General features: G+C 41.8%; 1 protein-coding gene across 32 annotated transcripts in view; it reads right to left on the reverse strand.

The window, feature by feature from the left end:
* Window positions 1-25,655, reverse strand: part of FAM13B (family with sequence similarity 13 member B) — a 115,222-nt gene extending 89,567 nt beyond the window's left edge. For 9 of the 32 annotated variants that reach the window (XM_021084832.1, XM_021084833.1, XM_021084807.1 and 6 more), the window contains exon 1: window positions 6,472-6,610. The gene's annotated coding sequence lies outside the window, so the exon portion shown is untranslated. Of the gene's footprint in view, window positions 1-6,471; window positions 6,802-13,182; window positions 13,305-25,522 lie in introns of those variants that run through there. The other 23 variants (XM_021084826.1, XM_021084818.1, XM_021084829.1 and 20 more) reach the window with 14 other exon arrangements.

Below are 26,046 nucleotides of genomic sequence, written 5' to 3' on the forward strand. Positions count from 1 at the left end.
GAGCCTGGCTTGGGTCTCTGTATATTTAATAAGCTCTTCAGGTGACTATAATACATTCAAAGTTTAAAGAACCTCTGACATATGCGGTAAACTATATCCCAGTAAAATCTACCGGTAAATTCTGCAGTCCTCTGCAACAATACTTACCTAGTTGAAATTCACAGTCCATACCTCCCAAGCTGTGCATATTTTGTTTTCTGTGCTTTGAGCCTTAATTCAACACCATGACCAACCCCATTTTTTTCACCTAGTCCTTTGTGAAACCTCCAACTTCCTTTGTCAAACTTCCCTGATTTCCTGCGGCAGATAGTTGCCCTTGTCTTTTACTCCCAATGTACCTCATACCTTTTTAGCAATCATCCCATGGAATCCAAAAATATAACTCTCAAAAGAGAGGATCTTTGTCAGCAGGGACCATGTCATTTCATCTTTGTTTCACTAAAGGCCTTACACAATCCCTAAAACATAATTTAATGCTTAAAATACATGTTGAATAAAGGTATAAATAAGAAACAAACAATACTGGCTATTCAAAGTTAAGAAGATTAAAAGGAAGGGGATATCCCCTTTCCCCTTAAGTGATTAAAAACTAAATAAAACATCAAAAATGGCTGCCCTATTTACTTCCAGCAATAACCAAAGAAAGTCAAATCAAAAAGGGAAAGAAAGCATTTTATAATAACCTTCATAATAACTTTAAATCTATAAAATACTGAATTACTATGCTGTATATCTGAAATGAGTAATATTATAAATCAACTAATTTTTTTTTTTTTTGTCTTTTTGCCTTTTCTGGGGCCACTCCCATGGCATATGGAGATTCTCAGGCTAGGGGTCTAATTGGAAGCACAGCCACCGGCCTACGCCAGAGCCACAGCAACGTGGCATCTGAGCCGAATCTGCAACCTACACCACAGCTCACGGCAACACGGGATCCCTGACCCACTGAGCAAGGCCAGGGATCGAACCCGCAACCTCATGGTTCCTAATTGGATTCATTAACCACTGCACTACGACAGGAACTCCTAAATCCACTATAATTTAAAAAAGGAAAGCAACTATCATTTATGGAATATCTATAAGCACTTCACAAGTTATTTCTCCTACCTAGAAGAAGGCACTCTTCCTCTTTTACATGTCTTGTGAGCCTCAAATCACTCAGCTAAACTTCAAATCTGTAAATGGTGATGCTACACTGTGCTGGATCTAACTGCAAATCTTTCTAATGAACCCAGCTTAAGTCTAAAGGAACCAGAACATTACAATTAAAACATTAAAACTCCCACATTTACTTGGAAATCAGCCGCAATTCTGATTCAAAAAGCCAAGGAAACCAGAAGGTCCCTGTCCAGTTAGTCTCCAAGAGAGATGAAGAAACTTCCCCAAAGGATGACTTTTTGAGATAACTGAAGAAACTTCCCCAAAGGATGACTTTTTGAGATACTTGTCAGTAGTGAGATCAGAATTCTACTAGGTTCACATATCAGTGCATGAAAAACAGGTAAGAGCGGTAGAGGAATGTTTAAAAAAAGAAAGCACTATTCATGAAAGTGTGAGAAAAGGTGACACTTTAAATGTTGTCTCCCGATAAAAGGGTAAGCCTGTAATATGCTACAGCAAGCTGACTCCCAAGAGGTTACTTTCCCCCACATACTGGTACTACTTTAGCATGGTTTTCTATTAAGTCAAAATGATTCTGTTCATTTAGCTCTTCCCATTAAGTAACAACACCATGACTGACTCTTTTTAAAAAAATAAAAAGCTCTACAGTTTAGAAGGTAACACAAAATATCTGAGAAAGCATTGATGCATAATAGAGAATATTCTAGTCAATTATATGCATGCATATAATCTCAATTTTGACAAGTGTTGATTTATTCTAGTAACCTTTTACCCTTCAAGTTTTTCCACTGAAAACATGTTCACCTGGAGCCTACTAATGAGTAAGGTCTTAAAAAAATTAGCTCATCGGAGTTCCCGTTGTGGCGCAGTGGTTAACGAATCTGACTAGGAACCATGAGGTTGCGGGTTCGGTCCCTGCCCTTGCTCAGTGGGTTAACGATCCGGCGTTGCCATGAGCTGTGATGTAGGTTGCAGATGCGGCTCAGATCCTGCGTTGCTGTGGCTCTGGCGTAGGCCGGTGGCTACAGCTCCGATTCAACCCCTAGCCTGGGAATCTCCATATGCCGTGGCTGTAGCCCCAAAAAAGAAAAAAAAAGTCTCTTTCTCCCAAGAAAGTATTGTTCTTTTAAAAAAGCAGCTTTATTAAGGTATAATTTACATATCATAAAATTCATTCTTTTCAAGTGTATAATTCGATGATGTCTAGTAATTTACAGTTATGCAACTATCACCAAATAACTGCTTGGGTTTGCTCCTTCATGTATCTCCAACATTTAGAAGGAGAAAAATAAATATTCAGTAAATGAATAAATCAATCTGATGAGTTACTGTTAACACCATTACTACCGATATCTATTCAGTGCTTAGGAGTTGATACATTAAACCTATCTTTATTAAATTCCATGTCAAAAATCCTTCTTTATTTCCATTTCCAAAGCTGGCTCCTCCATAAGGCACCAAAGTGAACCTCCTCACATACTGGCCATGGGGAACACTGATTGAGCTCAAATTCATGTGCATATACTACACTTCCTGCTCCGTCCAGTAATCCCCTCCTCTACCAGCCATGTTAACAAGACACTTTATAAACTAAGGAAAGTTCAGGAGCATTAATTGCACTCATTGGTGGGGACAGGGTTCTCACTTAAATGTGTGCACCTTTGTAATGCTGAGGTGATGGAAATAAGTTCTTGATACTAATATATACCCGAGATGTGAATATAGTGTAACTAGTAATTATTTAGTCAAATAATTAGAAACTTTTTTCAGATATAAAATCAAGTCTCTGCATTTGTAAAACAAAAATTTTCTATTTTTGTTTTTTAAACTTCCATATTTCGTTCCTTTTAAGAACCATTAAGGGAGTTCCCATTGTGGCTCAGTGGTTAACGAATCTGACTGGGAACCATGAGGTTGCGGGTTAGATCCCTGGCCTTGCTCAGTGGGTTAAGGATCCGGCGTTGCTGTGAGCTGTGGTGTAGGTCACAGAGCAGCTTGGATCCCGAGTTGCTGTGGCTCTGGCGTAGGCCGGAAGCTACAGCTCTAATTAGACTCCTAGCCTGGGAACTTCCATATGCTGTGACAGCAGCCCTTGAAAAGGCGAAAAGACCAAAAAAAAAAAAAAGCCATTAAGGTTTTTAAATAACTTTTTAAAGTAACTTTTTTTTTTTTTTTAAGTAACAGAAGAAACAAAAACCAGTGAGCAAAAGGCTTAAAGAGAAATATCTCCAAAGATACACAAACGAAAAAGATGTTCCACAACACTCTTAGGGACATGCAAATCAAAATCACAATGAGATACCTGTTCACCCCCATTAAGATGGCTATTATCAAGCAAACCAAAAAAAAAAAAAAGGAAGTAACAACTTTTGGAGCGATGTAGAGAAACTGGAACCCTTGCACATTGCTGATAGTAATGTAAAATTCTCAAACAGTCATGAAACAGTTTGGATGTTTCTCAAAAAGTTAAACACAGAATGATCTTATAATCCAGCAACTTCACTTTTAAGTGTCTACCCGAAAGAATCAAAAGCAGGGACTCATACCAGCACATCAACTTTCACATGAGTATTATTCACAAAAGCCAAAAGGTGGAAAAAATCCAAAGGTGCACCAACAGATTTGTGGATAAACATAATGTTGTATATACACACAGCGGAATATATTACTCAATCTTAAAAAGGAAGAAAATTCTGATACACACTACAATATGGATTTACCTTGAAAACATGTTAAATGAAATACTGTCAAACACAAAAGGAAATGAGTCTACCTATTTGGGTACCCAGGATAGGTAAATTATGGAGACAGAAAGAAGAGAGATTAACAGGGGCTAGAAGGAAGAGAGAATAGTGAATGACTATCTATAGAGTTTGTCTGGAATGATGAAAAAGTTCTGGAAATGGGAGTTCCCATCGTGGCTCAGTGGTTAACGAATCCGACTAGGAACCATGAGGTCGAGGGTTCGATCCCTGGCCTCGCTCAGTGGGTCAAGGATCTGGCGTTGCCGTGAGCTGTGGTGTAGGTTGCAGAGGCGGCTTGGATCCCGTGTTGCTGTGGCTCTGGCATAGGCCGGTGGCTACAGCTCCGATTCAACCCCTAGCCTGGGAACCTCCATACGCTTCGGGAGTGGCCCAAAGACATAGCAAAAAGAAAAGAAAAAAAAAGTTCTGGAAATGGATAGTGGCAATAGTTGCATAACACTGTGAATGTACTTAATGCCACCGAACTGTACACTTAAAAATGATTAAAATGGTAAATTTTATGTTATGTGTATTTACAATTCTTTTCAAAGTATAGCTACAATTTATACCATTATATTCCTCAACATTAAAGTTAGTTTATAACAAAAGGGAGCCATGCAGAGACTGAGGTTATTCCTAAGTGTTCATAAAGTAGTTGTCATTTTATTGGTAGGAAAAAACTGAGAAGGCACAATGCATTGTTTTTTCTGTTTGAAAACAATGGCATTCTAATAAAAACACACCATTCACACTAATATAAGATAAACATAACAGGGAAAACAGTGCAGGGGGGAAGAGATATGCAGCGACTCTGTACTTTCTAACCAAATTTTTTGTGAACCTATATTTTCTCCTCAAATAGCCTCTTAATTTTTAGAATAAATGTTTTAAAAGGTACAGAAAATAAAAGAATTCTATACACTCATGTTAATAAATAAAACATTATATAAGCAGTTTTAAAAATACATACACTCAATGTAACATTTACTTCACCGACTGAAGAATTTTATGACACCTTTCTACACCTTTCCAAGGACTTAATCTGTATCCCAGAGATCCCTAACCGGTGACACAATTAAATCGTTGAAAATACTGCCCAAATTTTAAAAGCAGCAGAAATGAATAAAGAAGGGGTTCCCAAAGGATAAAACCAGTTCATTCAATTCCATTAAGGAGTATGTGCTTGTTAAATGCACTGTACCTGAGAGAGACCAACAAGTACTGCATGAAAGGTTACAAAAAGTAAAGTTGAAAACATAGCCTCACAGTAACCCACAAAGTCAGTAATTCAAAACCATCCTTTAATGTCTGCCTTTAAAAGTAAGCCCATCTCAGTTATCTAATATTCATAGTCTGCATTACTGTGGTTTCGGTTGCCATTTTTTAAATTACCATCAACTTTAAAATAAGGTAAGTGCCCAGGCTTAGGTACTTTTTTCATTGATTAGAGGCATAATGGGAAGCCGAACAAAATGGCTTTCTTAAAAGTCAGTTTGATATATTTTTTATTTATTTTTTGTTTCTTAGGGCCGCACCCGTGGCATATGGAAGTTTCCGGGCTAGGGGTCAAATGGGAGCTACAGCTGCCGGCCTACGATGCAGCCACAGCAACACGGAATCTGAGCATCCTCTGCGACCCACACCACAACTCGAGGCAACGCCGGGTCCTTAACCCACTGAGCTAGGCCAGGGATCGAACTCGCAACCTCATGGTTCCTAGTCGGATTCGTTTCCGCTGCGCCACGACAGGAACTCCATCTAAAAGTCAGTTTGATTTTTAATTTATTTTTTTTTCCGGCCACGCCCGGGGTATGTGGAAGTTCCAGGGCCAGGGAGCCAACCCGCTGCTACAGCAGTGACAATGCTGGATCCTTAACCCGCTGAGCCACAAGAGAACTCCAAAACGTTTCTTTTTTGGTTTAGGTAATTGATTTTTAATTGAAGTTTACCAACTTCCCAGTGGGCAAGTGTGCCACCTGATTCAATTTTCTATTCTTATCTCGGAAACCAGGAGCCCCATCTGCAACTTAGTGCTGTATCCTCTCTAGTCCGGCCTATGGAGAATGCATTCTAGACTAGTTTCCAGGGCACCAACAGCCCAATTTTGGCTATATTCTCTGAGCGATTTAAGGAAGTCAGCAACCACTGGTCTCACGTGATCTTAAAAAGGGGCGCAGTTGAGCCCGGATTAAACCGCACTTTTTTTTTCTGCATCAACTTCACTGCCCAGCATGAAGGAAATGAGTAGGGAGGCGGCGCAGGCACCGCGTGCAGGGGAGGCTAGCAAACAAGCGTGGGTAGCTGTGCCTTCCACTTTGGAGGAGCAAGGAGGTGAGACGGCACACCCGCTCACGCGCACTGCAGCGGCAGAAAAATCGAAGACTGCCACACCCCCTGGCAGATCTCTTGCTCAAGGAAAAAGGGGGCCCTGTCTACCGAATGTCACCCTGCAGGACCATGTCCAGGACACCCAGCACCCTGACCTGCAAAGCCCTCAAGTCCAGCGCGGGTGGGACACAGCGCTGGGGGGCGGCAGAGGGGGGAGGGCCGCGGCTACAGGGGGACCAGCGCATGCGCAGATACGGGTACCCGCCCGTTCACTTACCGTTGGAACCGCGACGCCCCGTTCCCCGGCCGCTGCCGCTTCTCCAGGACCCGCGGCAACCGCAAGAAGGCAAGAACTGAGGCCCCAAGTGGTTCCGCAGCCGGCGAGCCTCTTCCTGTGGCGGCCACTGGCGAGAGGCTGAAGCGACTGTTGTGGCGCGGGGCCAGCCCGGTAAGCGACCCCTGGATGCCCCCGGCGGTGGCGGCGGCAGAGACGCGGAAGAGGGGATGTGAGCGGCGACGGAGGCAGCGGCTGAGGCGCAGAGCCTCCCTAACGGCGAGCGGGAGGAGAGCGGAGGGCGGAGGGCGGGCGGGGGGCCGAGCCGGACGTGACGTAAGAGGGAGGGGGTGGGGCGGGCCGAGGGCGGGGCGGGGCGAGCGCTCCGCGAGGGATGGGGTCTCCCACTGCCCCTGCTGCAGCTCCCAAGTCTGTGGCGTTTAATGCTGCTGTGTTTCTGCCACCCCAAATTTAGACCCCTGAGTTAGGGTGCGAGACGCCAAGCGCGGGCCCGAGGGAAGTGTCTGGAGGTCCTTAGTCTGAGGAGATTGGAAAGAAAATAGAGGAAAAGTGGGGAGGGGACGTAGGAGCGAGGCCTGAAGGGCAGCTCTGGCAACCCGAGGTCACTCCTAGGGAGGGAATGTGCCTGCTGCAGGTGGCCAGAAAAACCCAGGTGCCCTTATCTAGATGGGGACTGCGGAGACATTCTTAAGAAATGAAAACCTTTGGGCAGGTCAGACCAAAGCGTTGACTCACGGTTCCATTCTCAGCGATGGAGGTTCGATCGGGGACCCTGCCTGCCCCCACTCTTCACCTAAGGACGCAACCTAGATTCCCGAGAAAACATAGATGCGTCTGGTACCGAAAGCATCTGGGAATATGAAAATCAACTGGCTATATGCTCTCAGGGACCTTCCTATACTAAACCATAATTTCAGAGGGATAGTTGAAAGGAAGAATGAGGAGGTCTCTGAACCTAGGGAGTCTGTATTTGAAAAGCCACCTAGGCCGACCTTGTAGCTCCCACACATTCACAAAGGTATGAATATTCACCCAATTTCTTTTTTGCCTTAGTCTCCTAAGGGCTTTGAAATCTTCCATTGAGTAAAATGTGAGGTTGTGCCTTTAGATTCCTTGATGATGGGTAGACAGATCCACACCTGCAGAAAGAATTCTGGGTGTCTGTAAAAAATATAAGCCACCACAATTAGGTTGTCCCCTACCTGAGCCCAAAGTCAGAAACCCAGAAAATGTAAGACAAGAACCCTCACAGAACTTGGGACAAGATTTACAAAAAAAAAGAAAAAGAAAGTCACCCTATGAGATGATTTGTAAATTTGTTACAGAGGCCGGGATTGCTCCCAAATTCCATCAGAAAGTAAAACAAATCATCTGCAATCTAAGCATCACATGCTCAGTTGATGCTGTCATAAAAGAAGGGTGGGGTCCACAGGAGTCTGGAACCAGCACAATCTGAATAAGAATGTATTGTGGGGCTCCCATGCTTTCTAGGAGAGGGGCTACTGATTCTAATGACCAGGACCAATACCCATCCGTTATCAGAACAGTTAAAAAAAAAACTTAGTTCAGATTCAGTCCCTCCCTCAACAAGTACTTACTGAATGCTTACTCTGTTCTAGTCTTGTGGGATACATCAGCAAATAAGATCCCTGCCATTAATGAATTTATATCCTAGTAAACTTAAATTCTAAACATCCTTTAAGAACATACAAAGACCCACGCTCTGATACCACACTCATCAGGTGGTCTTCCCTCACTCAAGGGGTCTCAAGTAAATCTACACACCCAGTAAAAAGCTACCTGTCGTATGTCCAAGGCATATGACAGGTACTAGTTATACTAGTAATACAGTCTTTCTCAATAAATTTACATCATGGTTAATAAATGCACTTCTGTTCACTGGGTTGAATTATAAAATTGTTTTATCCAAATTAATTTCTCAGAGCCTGAATAATCCTGAATCTGCCAAACAGGACCAGAGAGACTCTGGTTTCAAAGCAGCCCAGTTAAGATGCAGCCTATGCATTCAGCCTCGCATCCTTCTTTTTTTTTTTTTTTTTTTTTTTGCCATTTCTTGGGCCGCTTCTGCGGCATATGGAGGTTCCCAGGCTAGGGGTCGAATCAGAGCTGTAGCTGCCGGCCTACGCCAGAGCCACAGCAGCGCAGGATCCGAGCCGAGTCTGCAATCTACACCACAGCTCACGGCAACGCCGGATCGTTAACCTACTGAGCAAGGGCAGGGATCGAACCCACAACCTCATGGTTCCTAGTCGGATTCGTTAACCACTGCGCCACGACGGAAACTCCTTTTTTTGTCTTTTTTTTGTCTTTTTTTTTTCTTTTTTTTTTGCATCCTTCTTTAAACATCTTAAATGGAAGCTTTACCTGTGATTCCATGCTTGAAGAACAGGGGCAACATGATTCTTTCTAAAGCTTAATCATAAGCAAGTAAAAATCATAAGAAAGGAAATCGTTAAGAGTAAAACCCTCCTGAACTTGCCCCGCCTATGCAACACAGGCTCTTGTTGACATAACTGTCTGTCATAGTTACATTACTCTGAGTTTGAAACCCAAGACTGTAAGTTCCTGGATGATAGGAATTCCCTTGCATTTATGTGCCCTGCTCCCAAAGTACAGGCTCTAAACAAATGAAGTGATTCAAAGACCATTTTTCCCTGTAAAACTCAAGATCATGTCTTTAAAAAATATCTTTTTCAGATCATACTTTATAATCTATAAGCAGTGTGTTCAACATACAAGATTCAGGGGTAAAACCTTTATTTTTTTATTTTACCATCTCTTTAAACCTGTGCCATGGGAGTAGATCTGTCATATACCTGACTCAGACAGGTTCCAGGAGTTCTGTGTGCCTCTTAGGAATATAGCAAGTCCTGTTGTCTTTGAGTCAAAGACTGAAACTTTCCCCTCCTCACTGGTTTGGGATAGCTGACTCACTGCTTGTCCTGGGGAGGCAGCATGCCTGGCCTCTTTCTTGTCTCCCCCAGCTTGCCAACCAAAGGGAGGGAGCAAGAGGAAAAGAAAGGGGGAGCAGGCAAGCCTCTAACTTTTGCTTCTATGTGATGGTTTCACACTCCAGGCCTGGCAGATGTTTAAAGCTGCCCTTTTTCTTCCGGTGGATGATTTTACAATTATTTCAGAAACCACCACCATCCTCATTCTTTGGTAGTTTCTCACCCGTCATAACCTTTATCGGAGCAAAAGCATTCAATTCTGGCAGTTCTTTACTCTCTCTTTCAGTCCTTAGGAATCTAGCAGCCCACCTCCAACTTTCTGTCTTTTGAAATCTGTTCCTCTCAGTAAGGACCCTGTCAGGTATGATGTAAGGTAGCTCTCACACTGACCCATCTCTAAATGAGACCATCCCCATGTCATGCAAAGTTGTGCCCTCCCTACCCTAGGGAGTGCCATTCACATCCTCCTCCTCATGATATATAATATATATATTATTTTGGTCACACCATTGGCATGGGGAAGTTGCAGGGCCAGGGACGGAACTCTCACCCACAGCAGCGACAATGCTGAGTCCTTAACCTGCTGCACCACCAGGGAACTCCTGTATATATTTATTTTGACAGCTTTCCAGCAGGTGGCAGTAAAGTATTTTGACCAAACTAAATCAGTGTGACTATTTTCCAACAGATAGAAGCACCAGGATTAGGGAGAGCTTTTTTTCTGATGCAGCTGATTAGACTAGTGGCAGCTCTGTGGTCATACCTGGTCAACACGGAGTTCCCATTCACATCCTGTCCAAACAAACTTGGGAATACAGTGCAGCTTCAGCATTCCTCTGCTCTGCTGCCTGAACAGCTACCAGCCTGCCTCTTGTCCTTTATATTCTTTAGGAAGGAGTTAGACACAAGTCTACTGTGCCCCCTTTAACTGCAAGAAACACATCTCAAGTACTTTGAGTAGTTTTACTGAAGGTTCCTCTCATTCAGCTTGAGGTAAGAGGCAAGTAGTCATCTGTGGTAGAATCACAGCATAACCAGCCACTATCTCAATAGTTCTCAATTGACCTTTTATAACTTGTTGTGAGTATTTAGAGTTATCTATGTGATTTTGTCTAAATTTTCTCATTTTTAGGGAGAGTCGATTTCAGAACTCACTTTACTGAGTTTTTTTGGGAGAAGGTGGAGGAGGTTGTTTTTTTTCTGTGTTATCTTTGTGCCTTGGTTAAAACCGTGTTCTCAGCTGGGGGGTACTTTTTTTTTCTTTTACTCTTTTTATTCTACTCATTTAATGATTTAGCTGAGGAAGGTGGGTGAAAGGGGGTGCCATCACAAGGTTCCAGAGAACCAGGGGCACAAGTCAGTCCATTTCTCTTTCTCTGGGATAGGGTCTCTGAGACCCTGATAAAAAGGGGAGAAGGTAGTGATATGGACTCAGTTTGCTGCCGGACCTTTTCCAGAGCCTTTCTGTCCAGTTGTCACTGACGCACAATGACAAGGCAAGCAAAGACCAAGGCTACACCTACAACAGCCCCTTCGAATTTCCAAAATTTCCAGAATAAGTGTTGTTCCATCAGAGCTGAGCAGCAGCTGTTGAACTCGATCCTCTTAGATGAGCTGCACATGATTTTCTCCACATACCCTGGGGAACCACACTCAGGGGTGGTTTTAGACTGGAAATTAGAGCATGGAGCACACTCTTCTGCCACCACAAACTCTTCCACTAGCCAGGATGGCAAATTTGAGGTGCTCACTGAAAGTTTCTCCTCTTGCACGGAAGCTTCTGCTTGGCCCCAGCGGGTGAGGGGTGGGGGGAAAGGGGCAAAAATCAATAGCCAGAAAACTGGGAACCCCCCACCTCCAAGGTCCAGGGACAAGGTCTTCCTCATCCTGAGGCGCGGGGACCTGGGGATGAACATGTCTGGAGACATTTTTTGATTGTCAGAACTGGGGAGATACTTTTGCTACCCAGTAAATAGAGGTCAAGAATGCTGCTAAACATCCTGCAATGCACAGGACAGCGCTCCCTACAACAAAGAATCATCTGGCTGATAACATAACTTCCGATTTAACATTTTGTAACAAACAGAATTTCTATACTTGGCAGTCACTAAGAGGATATCTTAAAATTACACCACTTTTTCTTCATTCTTCATACAAATGCTTTACCAGGTGATGTAGAGGCCACAATTTAATATATAAATAATGTCAAAAACAGCATTTCAGATAGCTTTTTTGGCCAGGATGAGAAGTGACTCATATTTCTAAGACTTCTAGAGGTGAAGACTGCCAGGAAAATTGTTATTTGAGGTGATATTTTTTAGTTACTTCTTTTCAAGATGACTTTCACAGTCCAGGGAAACTTTACCCAGCTCGTCTAAGCAGAGGTTTTACACTTCTCAGAAGTCGAGTCGGGGTCAAAACACTATAAAAGGAACATATATTTGCTGCAACCCCAGGCCATGTCCTAGATACTAGGAAGGAATTTAGCATGTGTGCCTCTGCAAGGTCACCATTGTATCTGGAATGAGACTTGGAGTTAGGGAGTAGCTCTGTATCTCTGCTGTAGCTTTACAACCGATACCCTCATTATTCAAAGAGAGTACAAATGGGGAGTTCTCATGGTGGTGCAACGGAAACGAATCCGACTAGTATCCATGAGGATGCAGGTTCGATCCCTGGCCTCACTCAGTGGGTTAATGATCCAGCGTTGTTGTGAGCTGAGGTATGTATAGGTCACAGACATGGCTCAGATTTGGCGTTGCTGTGGCTGTGGTGTAGGCTACCAGCTATACCTCCTATTCAACCTTTAGTGGGAACTTCCATATGCCGTGGGTGTGGCCCTAAAAAGCAAAAAGTAAAAAAAATTTTTTAAAAAGAGAGAGAGAGAGAGCCAAAAAGACATATCTGTTCACCACACCTCCCACTACTACCAGTCTATTACATAAAAAATAAAGTAGACTCAACAAACATGCAATAATTTATGAATGTTTGACTTGGAATAAGAATACTGGACTTGGAATAAGAAAACCTGCATCTGAGTTCCAGCCCTGTCATTTATGTGTCATGTGACTCTGGTCAAGGTACTTAACCTAAGTGTACCTTGGAGTCCCCATTGATAAAAGAGGAAAAATCATACTGAAATGAGATGCTAGGAATAAAAGAGTTTTATAAGCTGTATACCACAGTTCTTCACTCCACTCTCCTCTGCCTTCAGAGGTCTAAAAAGTATCTAGAAATGTTTTGCCACCATATCTGGGTTTTTATTGCTAGTAATGAGGCCCTGTGTGGAAATTTTTCTTGGCAGAAGTTACTAACTACTTATCTATTTATTTTTAAATGAAACCAAGTACCACCAAGAACCCGAAACTCCTGATACAATTTTTAATATCTTTTGTACCTTGTGAATTATAATAAATACAAAAGCACAGCTCCTCCCTAATAGAAGCATATTTACAGTGCCCACTTATAGAATTAGACATAAATGTAGATAAGGATGAGAAAATATATGCAGTTTTGTATGTGGGAAAAACTACAGCACATGTGGATGAGGAAGTTATAACTACCCTGATTCCTGCAGAGCAGTAAAAAAGTACAATGCTATCAAAATTCAATTAAACTTGGCTAATTAATTTTTTTTTCTTGAAGTACTCATCTGTACTGGGAAAAAAGAAAGTACTAAAAACCCCCCAAAATTTAAATCTTCTGATAAAGAAGCACTCACCATTAGAGTGGTATTGCTGGCTCCTCTGAGGAATGTAATGGAAATCTGTCTGCCACTTTCCCCAGGACCATTTTGCCAGTGTGCAAGAATGCTTGTTCTTCATAAACAAAAAATATTACTAGCTGCAAAGAGAAGAAACTGTTCCAGGGTGTACAAATCCCACGCAACATCCAAAATAATAGCACATACTGTTCTGATCTTAGCAGCCCAAAGTAATCTGTGTGCATTTATTTATCCAACATGTATTTCTTGAGCAACTATTATGAGCCAGATACTGGGTCAGGAGATATATCATATATAAAACCATGATTTCCACCCTGATAAAGTTTCATCTTACATATCTCAGGAATAGAATGTTTTCAGACAGAACCAAAGTTAACTTGATGTTGATTTCAGCTTCTATATTCATTCACACAGCCACTGGTGCTATCCAGCTTGGGGAGCTAGAACAATTGACAGTAACTCTCATCTTTGCCAAGTCCACATTTTTGGCCTGATAAGTCAGAATTCAGTGTATGACAATAATATAAGCTAATGAAATTATCAGCTGTAAGACTAAGTTGTTTTGGTTTCCAGATTAAATTCCTGTAGTCAACTAGATTTTTCCCCCCACAATCAGAACTTTTATTGTTTAAAAACAAACAACAACAAAAAAGAGGAATTGGGAGTTCCTGTTGTGGCTCAGCAGGTTAGGAACCTGACACAATGTCCATGAGGATGCTGGTTCGATCCCTGGCCTCACTCAGTGGGTTAAGGACCCGGCATTGCTACAAACTACTGTGTAGGTCACAGAAGTGGCTTGGATCTGGTGTTGCTATTGCTGTGGTGTAGGCTGGCAGCTGCAGCTCCAATTCGATCCCCAGCCTGGGAACTTCCATGTGCCGCAGGTGCGGCCATAAAAAGAAAAAAAATTAAATAAAAAATTTCAGAAGTTCCCTTATGCACAGCAGGTTAAGAATCTGGTGTTGTCACTGCTGTGGCACAGTGTTCATCCCCGGGCCTGAGAACTTTCACATGCCATGGGTGCAGCCAAAAAAAATTTAAAAAGAATATCTTTTTCCTCTTCTCTTTCTCTGTATACATATGAAGCAAAGAAAAAAGATTCTTCACATACCATGGGCCTTCTGCTGCCCCTTTAGCCAGAAATCCAGGTAGGAAGGTCTTCCCATTCTGCAGGCCCTAGCTCTCTCCTACAGGCCTTATGCTTTGGGACCCTCATACCATTTAACCAGCAAAGCTCCTCAAATTCCTTTCATGAGGCTACATCTTCTGTGGCAAACTGACAGGTACAGTATTTGCAGATGGCAGTCAAACTACAACCACATTTTTGCCAAACATTTACATCTGATTACTTTTTTCCACTAAAGACAAGGGTATAAATTTTTGCAGAAGCATTTAGTATTTTCCCAATCCCCAAGCTCATCAGCAGAGAAGCTCTGAAGCATGAAGCCTCATACCCTTATTTTAGACTTTCATAGTAAGAAACTAAGCTGTTTACACAGGGAAGAAATGTTATAGTTATTATGCATGTGTCTTATCCCTATGACTGTGGCACTGGCTGTATCCTAAATAATTATCTTACCAAAAACAAGTATTGTAAAAACACTTGGAAAAAGAAACATCCCTTAGTTCAACCAACTTTGTTATTTTTTAATAAAGTTTTGTTATTTGTTTCTTCTTATTTGCTTTATATGTATTGTTTTCCTCCATTTGGAATACTCTGATACTTCTTACTCACTGATACACTTAAAAATATTAATTGGGCACCCAGTATGTGTCAAGTACTATGCTGAGTGCTAGAGACACAGCAGTATACCCACTGAACATGATTCTTGCCTTGTAGTGAACACAGTGTAATTATGCCCATCACATAGCAGACTCTCATTTATTATTTAATAAGCCTGAGTTCAGTTAAAGTGTCCTGACTGTCCTAGGCAGGCTCTGTGACCTCATCTAGGTTGAATAAGACACTCCTATTCTCTGGGCTCCTGTCATCTTGCCCATATATCATATTGGCAACTTCCCCAAAACTAAGATTGCCCCAAAACTGAAGGGCTGCATTTTCAGTCAGAGATAAAGGAAAAAACCTGACCTACAGAAGGAAAAGGCAAGGGTCCCCTGTTAGTCTCCACCTTACGTGTGGAGGGAGTAGAAAAAGAAAAAACAACTTTCCTCTGACAATTCCTAGACAATTGGCATGTATACTGTGAGGGGGCTAGAATTTCACACTACCCACGTGACCCAGAAAACCCTGAGCTGAAAACTATAAAGGTGATCACTTTGGTGCCCCAGGCACTTTGTATAAGCAAAAGTGGGTCTTCTCTAAAAATCCTACCGGTAGGGTTCCTATGGAAATTGGACCTCATATTAAAATATCACTGAAAACACAAGGAAATAATGAACTTCAGAATACTACCTTCAATGACTGCAGGTATTCTAGTTATTGAATACCACACATAAAGCAAGTATATTTGTGGGAGTTCTCTTGTGGTTCAGCGGGTTACGAACCTGGCTAGTATCCATGAGGATTCGGGTTCATCAGGACCCTCCTGGACCTCACCCTTTGAACTTCACTTGGCTCTTAATTTTCATCCTTTATAATACATAATATTATATATATATAACTCAGATAAATGTATATATTCAGACTAGTTCAATATACAGATACTCTAGATGTTATCAGTGTCACTCATACCCAATAAAATGTGTGCACACAGGCTCTGAAAGACAGGTACAAAAATGTTCATGGAGTTCCCATCGTGGCGCAGAGGAAACGAATCCAACTATGAACCATTAGTTACAGGTTTGATCCCTGGCCTCATTCAGTGGCTTAAGGATCTGGTGTGGCCGTGAGCTATAGTGCAGATCTGAAATGTGGCTCGGATTTGATGTTGCTGTGGTGTGGCGTAGGTCAGCAGCTGTAGCTCCAATTGGACCCCTAGCCTAGTACTCTCCATACGCCGCTAGTGCGGCCCTAAAAAGAAAAAAAAAAGTTCATAATGGCAAAAAATGGAAATAAGTAGCTGTCAATGATAGAATAACGAGTGCTAAATAAATTCTGGTATATGTATACCATATAATACTATACAACAATGAAAATGAACAAACAACAGCTACAAGCAACAATGTGAAGAATCCCACAAAAATAATTTATTTCATTTTATTTTTGTATTTTTTAGGGCCGTACCTGTGGCATATGGAGGTTCCCAAGCAAGGGCTCAAGTTGGAGCTGTAGCTGCTGGCCCACACCACAGCCATAGCAACACAGGATCCAAGCCACATCTGCGACCTACACCGCAGCTCACGGCAACGCCAGATCCTTTACCCCCTGAGCCAGGCCAGGGATCGAACCTGTGTCCTCATGGATGCTAGTCAGATTCTTTCCACTGAGCCATGATGGGAACTCCCCACAAAAATAATTTAACTAAAAGAAGCCAGGCACAAACGCATACCAAATGATTCCATTTAAATAAAATTTAAAAGCAAAGAAAACTAAGCTATGGTTTTAGAATTTATGATTGTGGTAGAGGAAGGAAAACTTTTGGGCGAAGGAAGGAGTCAGTAACTGGGAGAGGAGTCATGAGGAAATATTCTATGTCTTAACTTAGGAGGTGATTGCATGAGTATATTCACATAGGGGCAGTTTATCTAACTGTCTTATGATTTATGTGCTTTTCTATATGTACTTTATACTTCAAAAAATTTTTAAATAAAAATTCACTCCTTACGTTTTTAAAAATTAAAGCTAAATATAACAGTGTTTTTCCAAAAAGAAAAAAAACTAAACTATCATGTTTAGGGATTCATATTGAGGTTAAAAGACTATTTTTTAAAAAGGCCAAAAAGGGAAAAAATTTAAAAAAATAAAATAAAAAGGGCCAAAAGTGATTAACATAAAGTCATGGTAGGAGTTCTGGAGTAGCTCAGTGGGTTGAGGATCCAGTGTTGTCACTGCTATGGTTCTGGTTATAGTTGTGGTGCAGATTCAATCCCCAGCCTGGTAATTCTGCACGCCACATGTTTGGCCAAAAAAAAAAAAAGAAAAAAAAATGAAGTCATGGTAGTGGTTCTTTTGAGAAGATGAAGTAAAAATGAGTTGTCTCGGTTATAAACAATGTTCTATCTCTTTTTGTCTTTTTTTTTGGGGGGGGGGGAACACACCTGAGGCACATGGAAGTTCCTGGGCTAGGGGTTGAATCAGACCTGCAGCTGCCAGCCTACATCACAGCCACAGCAACACTGGATCCAAGCCACATCTGCAGCCTACACTGCAGTCTGTGGCAATGCTGGATCCTTAACCCACTAAGCAAGGCCAGAGATCCAATCCACATCCTCAAAGACACTACATCCAGTTTTTAATCCACTGAGCCACAGTGGGAACTCCCAATTTCTTCATTTGAGTAGTGGTTACATGGTGTTCGTACTAAATTATTATCGAGCTGTGTATATCTTTGGGGCATCTTCCTATATGAGTATGTCTCAATAAAAATATTTTAAGCCTAAAAAAAAAGATAGGAGTTCCTGTTGTGGCTCAGTGGAAACGAATCTGACTGGTATCCATGAGGACTCGGGTTCAATCCCTGGCCTCACTCAGTGGGTTAAGGATCTGACATTGCCATGAGCTATGGTGTAGGTCACAGACGTGGCTCAGATCTGGCATTGCTGTGGCTGTGGCATGGGCCAGCAGCTACAGCTCTATTTCGATCCCTTGCCTGGGAACCTCCATATGCCACAGGTGCAGTCCTAAAAAGACAAAAAAAGAAAAAAAGATAAGGAGTTTCCTTTGTTGCTCAGTGGGTTAAGGACCCAACGTTGTCTCCGTGAGGATATGCTTTTCACCTCTGTCCTTGATCAGTAGGTTATGGATCTGGCATTGCCATAAGCTACAGCATAGGTCACAGATGCAGTTTGGATCTGGTATTGCTGATCAGATTTATCACAATTGTGGCATAGGCCCCAGGTGCAGCTGCAATTCAACGCCCAGTCTGGGAACTTCCATATGCCACAGGTGCAGCTATAAAAAGAAAAAAGATCACTGTAGGAAAATGTCTCTATGACTTTGGGGTGGGGGGGAGTTTAGACCACGCCAGTGGAATATAGAAGTTCCCAGGCTAGGGGTTGAATTGGTGCTGCAGCTGCCAGCCTGTGCTGCAGCCACAGCAATGTGGGATGCAAGCTACATCTGTGACCTACAGCACAGCTCACAGCAATGCTGGATCCTTTAACCCCCTGAGCAAGGCCAGGATTGAACCTGTGTCCTCATGGATACTAGTTGGGTTCGTTACTGCTGAGCCACAGCAGGCACTCTGTCTTTATGCTTTTTAAAACAAACTCTCTCACCATAGAGAAAAGAAAAAATTCCACTACATTATATTTGACACCATAAAAAGGGTGAGAGCACAAGCCAAAAACTGGAAAAGTTAGTTACAAAGCTTTCAACCCAAAAAGGAGTATTATCCATGTTACATAAAGAACTACTACAAATCAAATAAAAAAATTTAATTTATTTCATTTTTTTCACCCATGGAAAGCGTAAGTTCCCAGGCCTGGGATCAAACCCACACCACAGCAGAAACTCAAGCCATGGCAGTGACAACAACAGATCCTTAGCCCACTGAGCCACCAGGGACCCCCTAAAAAAAATTTTTTTTTTGTCTTTTTGACTTTTCTAGGGCCGCTCCCACAGCACATGGAGTTTCCCAAGCTAGGAGTCTAATAGGAGCTGTACCCGCTGGCCTATGCCAGAGGCACAGCAACGTAGGATCCGAGCACCATCTGCAACCTACGCCGCACTGACAGCAACACTGGATCCTTAATCCACTGAGCAAGGCCGGGGATCAAAACCTTCAACCTCATGGTTCCTAGTCAGATTCGTTAACCACTGAGCCACAACGGGAACTGTCTCCCTAAAAAATTTTAAATACAGACAATCCAATATAACACTGCACCAAAAAACCCTTTTTAACTGATTCTGCACATGTAAGGAAATCCAAATGGCCAATAAATATATCAATAATATCCAACCATATCAGTAACCAGGGGAAAGCAAAAATGAAATACGACTATACATCCACCACATTATGCCCACTAGAATAGCTGAAATTAATGTTTGACAATACCAAGTGTTGGCAAGGATGTGGAGCAATAGAATCTGTCATTCACTGATAGTAGGAAAATAATTCTGCATTATCCGCTAAATGAGGACCAAAAAACTCTGACTAAGCATTTCTACTGCTGAGTATATACCCTGGATAACTATGTATACATAGGTGCCAGAATACACCTATACATAGGTGCAAAAATGTTCACAGCTACTTTGATTGTGACAGCCCCAAAATGGAAACAACACAACATTCCAGCCATGGAAAAATGGACCATACAATGCAATACATACAGCAATGAAAAATGAGTAAACTAGACTTAAACCTACAGACAACAACATGGCTGAACTGCATAATATGCAAGGTAAGCAAAAATACAAAAAAAAAAACATATAGTATGGCTCTTTTATGTAGTTTAAAGTGAGACAAAACTTGGTAGTTCCCACTGCCGCTCAGAGGTTGCAGCTGCTGCCACTGGGATTCAATCCCTGGCCCGGGAACCTCTATATGCTGTAGGCACAACCAAAAACAAACAAAACAAACAACAAAAAAAGGAGGCAAATTCAACTACATTGTTTGAAGTTACGTATTTCGGTGGTAAAACTACAAAGAAAAGGCAAGCAACTGATTACCATAATAGGGTAGTGGTTTATCTCTAAGAGGAGAGGAGAAGTACGAGGTAGACAAGGACCACAAGGGGAACTTTGAGGAATGGGCATGGTCAAAGTCCTGTTTCTTACTGTTTCTTTTTCTTTTTTTTTTTTTTTTTGTCTTTTGTTGTTGTTGCTATTTCTTGGGCCGCTCCCGCGGCATATGGAGGTTCCCAGGCTAGGGGTTGAATCGGAGCTGTAGCCACTGGCCTACACCAGAGCCACAGCAACTCGGGATCCGAGCCGCGTCTGCAACCTACACCACAGCTCACGGCAACGCCGGATCGTTAACCCACTGAGCAAGGGCAGGGACCGAACCCGCAACCTCGTGGTTCCTAGTCGGATTCGTTAACCACTGCGCCACGACGGGAACTCCCTCTTACTGTTTCTTAAATTGAGTTCTGGGAACATAGATATTTGCTTTAGAATTTTTTTTTTTTCATTTTACTTTGCTTTAGAATTCTTTTTACACTGTACATTTATGGTTTCTGCTCTTTTTCTAAAAACATGTTCATTTTGTAACTTTAAAAGTTGGAAAGGGAAAAAAAAGAAAAAGTTGGAAACGACAGGGAACTTTACTGGTAGTATCTACATTACCTTACTTGCTCCTGAAGTTTAACTTGAAGGTATTGATAAATGCCCAGAGTTTAATGTCCAAAGTATATACCTAATATCACTTTGTGTCTAAACACTGTCACTTTGTCAAAATAAGAGTATTCTTTTCATTTGATCAGAAAACAACTCAGACAAACATGGAATGAGCTACTTGTGAGAAAAAAAAAAAAAAAGAACAATAGTTTTTTAGATGGTGGGCAGAATAATAAACATGTGACAAAGGAGTACACAAAGATGACTGTGGATGCAATTAGAGATTCTCATACTAAGTGAAATAAAATCAAAAAGAGAAAGACAAATACCATATGATATCAATTATATGTGTAATCTAAACTACGGCACAAATGAACTTATTAACAAAACAGAAACAGACTCACAGACAGAGAGAACCAACTTGTGGTTGCCAAAGGGGAGACAGGAAGGGAGTGGGGTGGACTGGGAGTTTGGGGTAAGTAAATGCAAACTATTACGTTCAGAATGGATAAGCAATGAGGTCCTGCTGTATAGCACAAGGAAATAGATCCAGTCTCTCCGGGATAGACCATGAATGGAAGATAATATAAGAAAGGGGATGTATATATATGTATGACTGGGTTATTTGCTATACAGCAGAAATTGGCACAACGTTGTAAATCAAAACAATTTTTATACCTTAAAAAATAAAAATTAAAACAATGGCTGTAGGAGGCAGAATAACAATGTCTCAAGGGTATCCACACTCTACTCCCTCGAACCTAGGACTATGTTAGGTTATATGGCAAAGGGGAATTAAAGTTGCTGATCAACTGACACAGAAATGGGGACTGTCTGGGTGGGCCCAGTGTAATCACAAGGTCTTTACAAATGGAAGAGGAAGGCCCAAACGAGAGGTTGGAACAATTAGATGTGGGACTGACTCAACCTGCGGTTGGTGCCTTTGAAGAGGGAAGGGGACTGTGAGCCAAGGAATGTGGGCCGCTTCTAGAAGCTAAGGAATGCAAGGAAAAGAATTCTCCCCTAGAAGGCCTAGATTTTCCCCTAGAGCCCTTGATTTTAGCCTGCAAAACCCAAGTCAGACTTCTGACCTACGGAACTATAAGAGAGTGGTTGGGTTTTTTGAGTATTTTTGTTTTTAAGAAAACTTTTAATTTCACAATATATTTTATTTTATTTATTTTTTTTTTAAGTTTATTTTATTTTATTTTATTTTTTTTTGTTGTTGTTGTTGTTGTTGCTATTTCTTGGGCCGCTCCCAGGCTAGGGGTTGAATTGGAGCTGTAGCCACCAGCCTACACCAGAGCCACAGCAACGCAGGATCCGAGCCGCGTCTGCAACCTACACCACAGCTCACGGCAACGCCGGATCGTTAACCCACTGAGCAAGGGCAGGGATCGAACCCGCAACCTCATGGTTCCTAGTCGGATTCGTTAACCACTGTGCCACGACGGGAACTCCTAATTTCACAATATATTTTAAATTTACCAAAAAGCTGCAAAGACTAAACAGAGTTCCTAGCTTCCCTTATGCTAATAGTTAATGCCTTTTAAAAACATACACACTGGAGTTCCCACTGTGATGCAACAGGATCAGCAGTGTCTCTGGAACACTGGAACACAGGTTCAATCCCTGACCCAGGACAGTGGGTTAAAGACCTGGCATTGCCACAGCTGCAGCGTAGGTTGCAACTGTGGCTTGGATCTGATTCCTGGCCCAGGAACTCCATATGCCTCAGGGCAGCCTCAAAAGAGAATTAAACAAATAAATAAATGTAGAGTACCTGTTGTGACTCAGCAGGTTTAGAACCTGACTAGTAGCCACGAGGATGTGCTATCGATCCCTGGCCTTGCTCAGTGGGTTAAGGATCAGTGTTGCACAATCTGCAGCACAGGTCAGCAGCTGCGGCTCCAATTCAGCCCCTAGCATGGGTATTTCCATATGCCACAAGTGTAGCCCTAAGAAGAAAAAAATACATATATGTATATATTCCAGAGCAATTTTAGGTTCACAGCAAATTTGAATGGAAGATACAGAGACTTCCCATATACCCTTTGCCTCCACATGTGAATTGTATTGTTTTAAGCCAGATTTTATGGCAATTTATTAGAGCAATACTGAAAAACTAATACAATGACAAATGGCATTTTTAGGGGTAAAGAAGAGAGGTAAATGATTTAGGAATACATACAAATATGGTAAAATACTAAAGAAAACTAAGAGAACAATTCATCCAAAATTCTATATAATTGTTCCTTAGAGGGTATGGAGGATATAGGTGGGACCACTCCTCCCGGGAACAGGACTGCACAGGCCTGTAAGTGGCCTCTTTGAAAGTGAGAAAAAGGATGATTCTCTGGGCAGATAAAGTAAAAAACAACAGCCCACTGGGCCCACAGCTTAGGAGCAGACAGAGCATTTGTACCCGAGGAAAAGGCCCCGGCCTCCAGGAGGCAATCTCCCTCCCCTTGGCAAGGACTTTGTGCAGTGCTCAATCTGTACCACAGCAGCGGGAAGGTGGGACTTCTAAGGTTTTATAACATTTACAATATTGTACTTCTCAAGCTGGGTGGAGGGTACATGGGATCTATTTTTTATAATTATTCTTCAAATTGTTTTTATATTCATGTATTTTATATATATTATATATACACACACACACATACTATATGCTCTTTTTAATATAAATATTGCTTTTTTTTTTCTAACAGTCACACCTGCAGCACATGGAGGTTCCCAGGATATGGGTTGAATCGGAGCTACAGCTGCCAGTCTACACCATGGCCACAGCAATGCCAGATCCAAGCAGTGTCTGCAACCCACACCACAGCTCACAGCAACACTGGATCGTCATCCCACTGAGCAAAACCAGGGATCGAACCCCACATCCTCACGGATTCTAGTCAGGTTTGTTTCCATTTGAGCCACAATGGGAACTCCATGTTTACAGTTTTTTAAATGTTAATATATTTAACCATTCGATGAAACGGAGTATCATCACACTCTACACAGAACTTTGCCAGTACTTCAATGCCATTCCTTCTCTGTGTACAGTCTAATCAGGGAGTTCTAAAGGATATCAGAGTGATGCTTTTCCTAGATCAGGGATCAAACCTGAACCACAACAGTGACACTGGATCCTTATCCACTAGGCCACCAGGGAACTCCAGTGCTATAGCTCTTTTCAAAATTCAGGCAAGTTACTGATGAGCAGGAAAATAGAATTCCCCTTCTTTCAGTCCCTATTCCAATCTTAAATAGGCGGTTTATCTGTTTTCTCTATTGTACACAGGGATAGGAACTAAATATACAACCACAGAGAAGTTGGTGGGCCCCTGTAATCCAAGAAAGCTCCCTGAAGAGAAATTTCATTATTAGGGATCTGGCATATCTGATACATCTGATATGCTGACCTGTAAGGGAAGCAGAGAGACAGATGAACTTGAAAGGTTCTTTGCCGGCCTAGGAGTCTTGGATTCCAAGATGCTGCAGCTCTGAGGTTGCCTTGACTTCCAAAGAAGCCCAAGACCTTTAAACAGAGCACCTTGTGTAGGATTCCTGAAACACCTCTCCTCATTCCCATGAGGTCCTGCTGTCTTCAGAAGGGGTCACTTGGGCCCACTGGTCCCCCAGTCCAAGCCCCAAACTATAAATACAGGCTCTGCACACACTTCCAGACCTAAGAAGTTCTTGATTCTACCCAAGTGCACAGTTGGATCTAAACAAGTACTTACAGAGAGGCTGAAGGATAGTCTAATTCACACCACCACCACCACCACCATTTATTTATTTATTCATTTATTTATTTATTTATTTATTTATTTATTTATTTATTTATTTATTTATGTTGGCTATTTTAGGGCCACACCCACGACATATGGAGGTTCCCAGGCTAGGAGTCTAATTGGAGCCAAGCCACCAGCGCTCCGCCACAGCCACAGCAATGCCAGATCTGAGCCATGTCTGTGACCTACACCACAGCTCACGGCAACACCAGATCCTTAACCCACTGAGCGAGGCCAGGGATCGAACCTGCAACCTCATGGTTCCTAGTTGGATTCGTTTCCCCTGCGCCACGACGGGAACTTCAAAACTGTTTTTTCAAATACAGAAATAATATATAGTCATTGGGAAAATTCAAAAAATTTGGAAAAATAAAATTTTCTTTTTATCCCCTTACGCTTACTCTGCTCCGTAAAAGTAAACCTTATGAAGTATATCCTCTTAGCTCTCCTTATACATTTATAAAATGCACACATTCATACTATTATTTTTCTTAACATAAATAGGATCATACTATAATGTTCTGTAGTATATTTTTACACATAATATTGATACATAATGTTCCTTAGAAAATGTGTCCATATTAGTAAATTTAAGCTGTTTGCAGTTTTCTCTATTAAAAACAGTAGTGCAATGAATGTTTGTATACACATGAATATTTGTGCATAACAGACACCTAGAAACAAAACTGCTGATTTAAAGAATAATGCATTTAAAGTTTGATAGATACTACCAAAACTACCTCAGAAGAGGCTTTATGAACAGTATAGGAAAAGGCTATTTGCTTAAACTTTCACCAACAATGGGTATTATGTATATTTTTATTTTTGTCAATTTGATGAGTGAAAACAGTGGTACAAGTGAGATTGAGTACATGCTTCCTGGCCAGTTACATTTCTTACTGAGTGAATTACCTATCCATTTCCGTTGCCTATTTTTCTGCTTGCAACTTCCTCATTTTGATCATAATAGCAATTACTATATATTGAGCACTTGCCTATGTGCCACCCACGGCACTAGGTACTTTAAAATATAATTTTTTTCTTGAAACAACCCATTTTACAGATGAGAAATATGAAAAACATGGAGAGGAAATTCAAACATTAGTCTTTTTTACTGGTCTCTTTTACTCTAAAGGTTGCACTTTCCCCACTGTATCACTATACCAAAAAGCCTCACTTTACTGAAACATAGAAACCCCAGAGGGAAGCAACTCACCCAGACACTCAGAGTCTAGGATGCCCACTCAGTCGGATCACGGGTGGACTTTTTTTCTGATCTTCCCAGAAAACTAAGTTGAAAATGGCCAAAAGGCTGTTCCGGCAAACAGACTCAGCTGCCTGTTATCTGTGTCCTTAAAGATAAAGAACCCACAGGACAAGGGTCGAAGATAAATAAAATAGAAACACCAAGAAACTTGGAGACCTTGGCCTCATTCCATTCCACATCAGAGTCAAAGCAGAGAGCTGACAGCCCTACAAGTCAGCCCTAGGGACTGGTATGGTTTTCACCTTCCATATTAAAAACTTCTTTCTTTTTTTGGCTGCATCCACAGCATGTGGAAATACCCAGGCCAGGGATTGAACCCAAACCACAGCAGTGACCCAGTGACAATGTTGGGTCTTTAACCCACTGAGGAACTCCTTTTCCAAAATGTTTTTTTAAAACTCTGAGGCTAGATGGATTGGAGTTCCCATCATGGCTCAGGGGTAACGAACCCAACTAGTATCCATAAGTACGCA

The sequence above is a fragment of the Sus scrofa genome, chromosome 2, assembly GCF_000003025.6.
Source record: "Sus scrofa isolate TJ Tabasco breed Duroc chromosome 2, Sscrofa11.1, whole genome shotgun sequence".
Lineage (NCBI taxonomy): Eukaryota > Metazoa > Chordata > Mammalia > Artiodactyla > Suidae > Sus > Sus scrofa.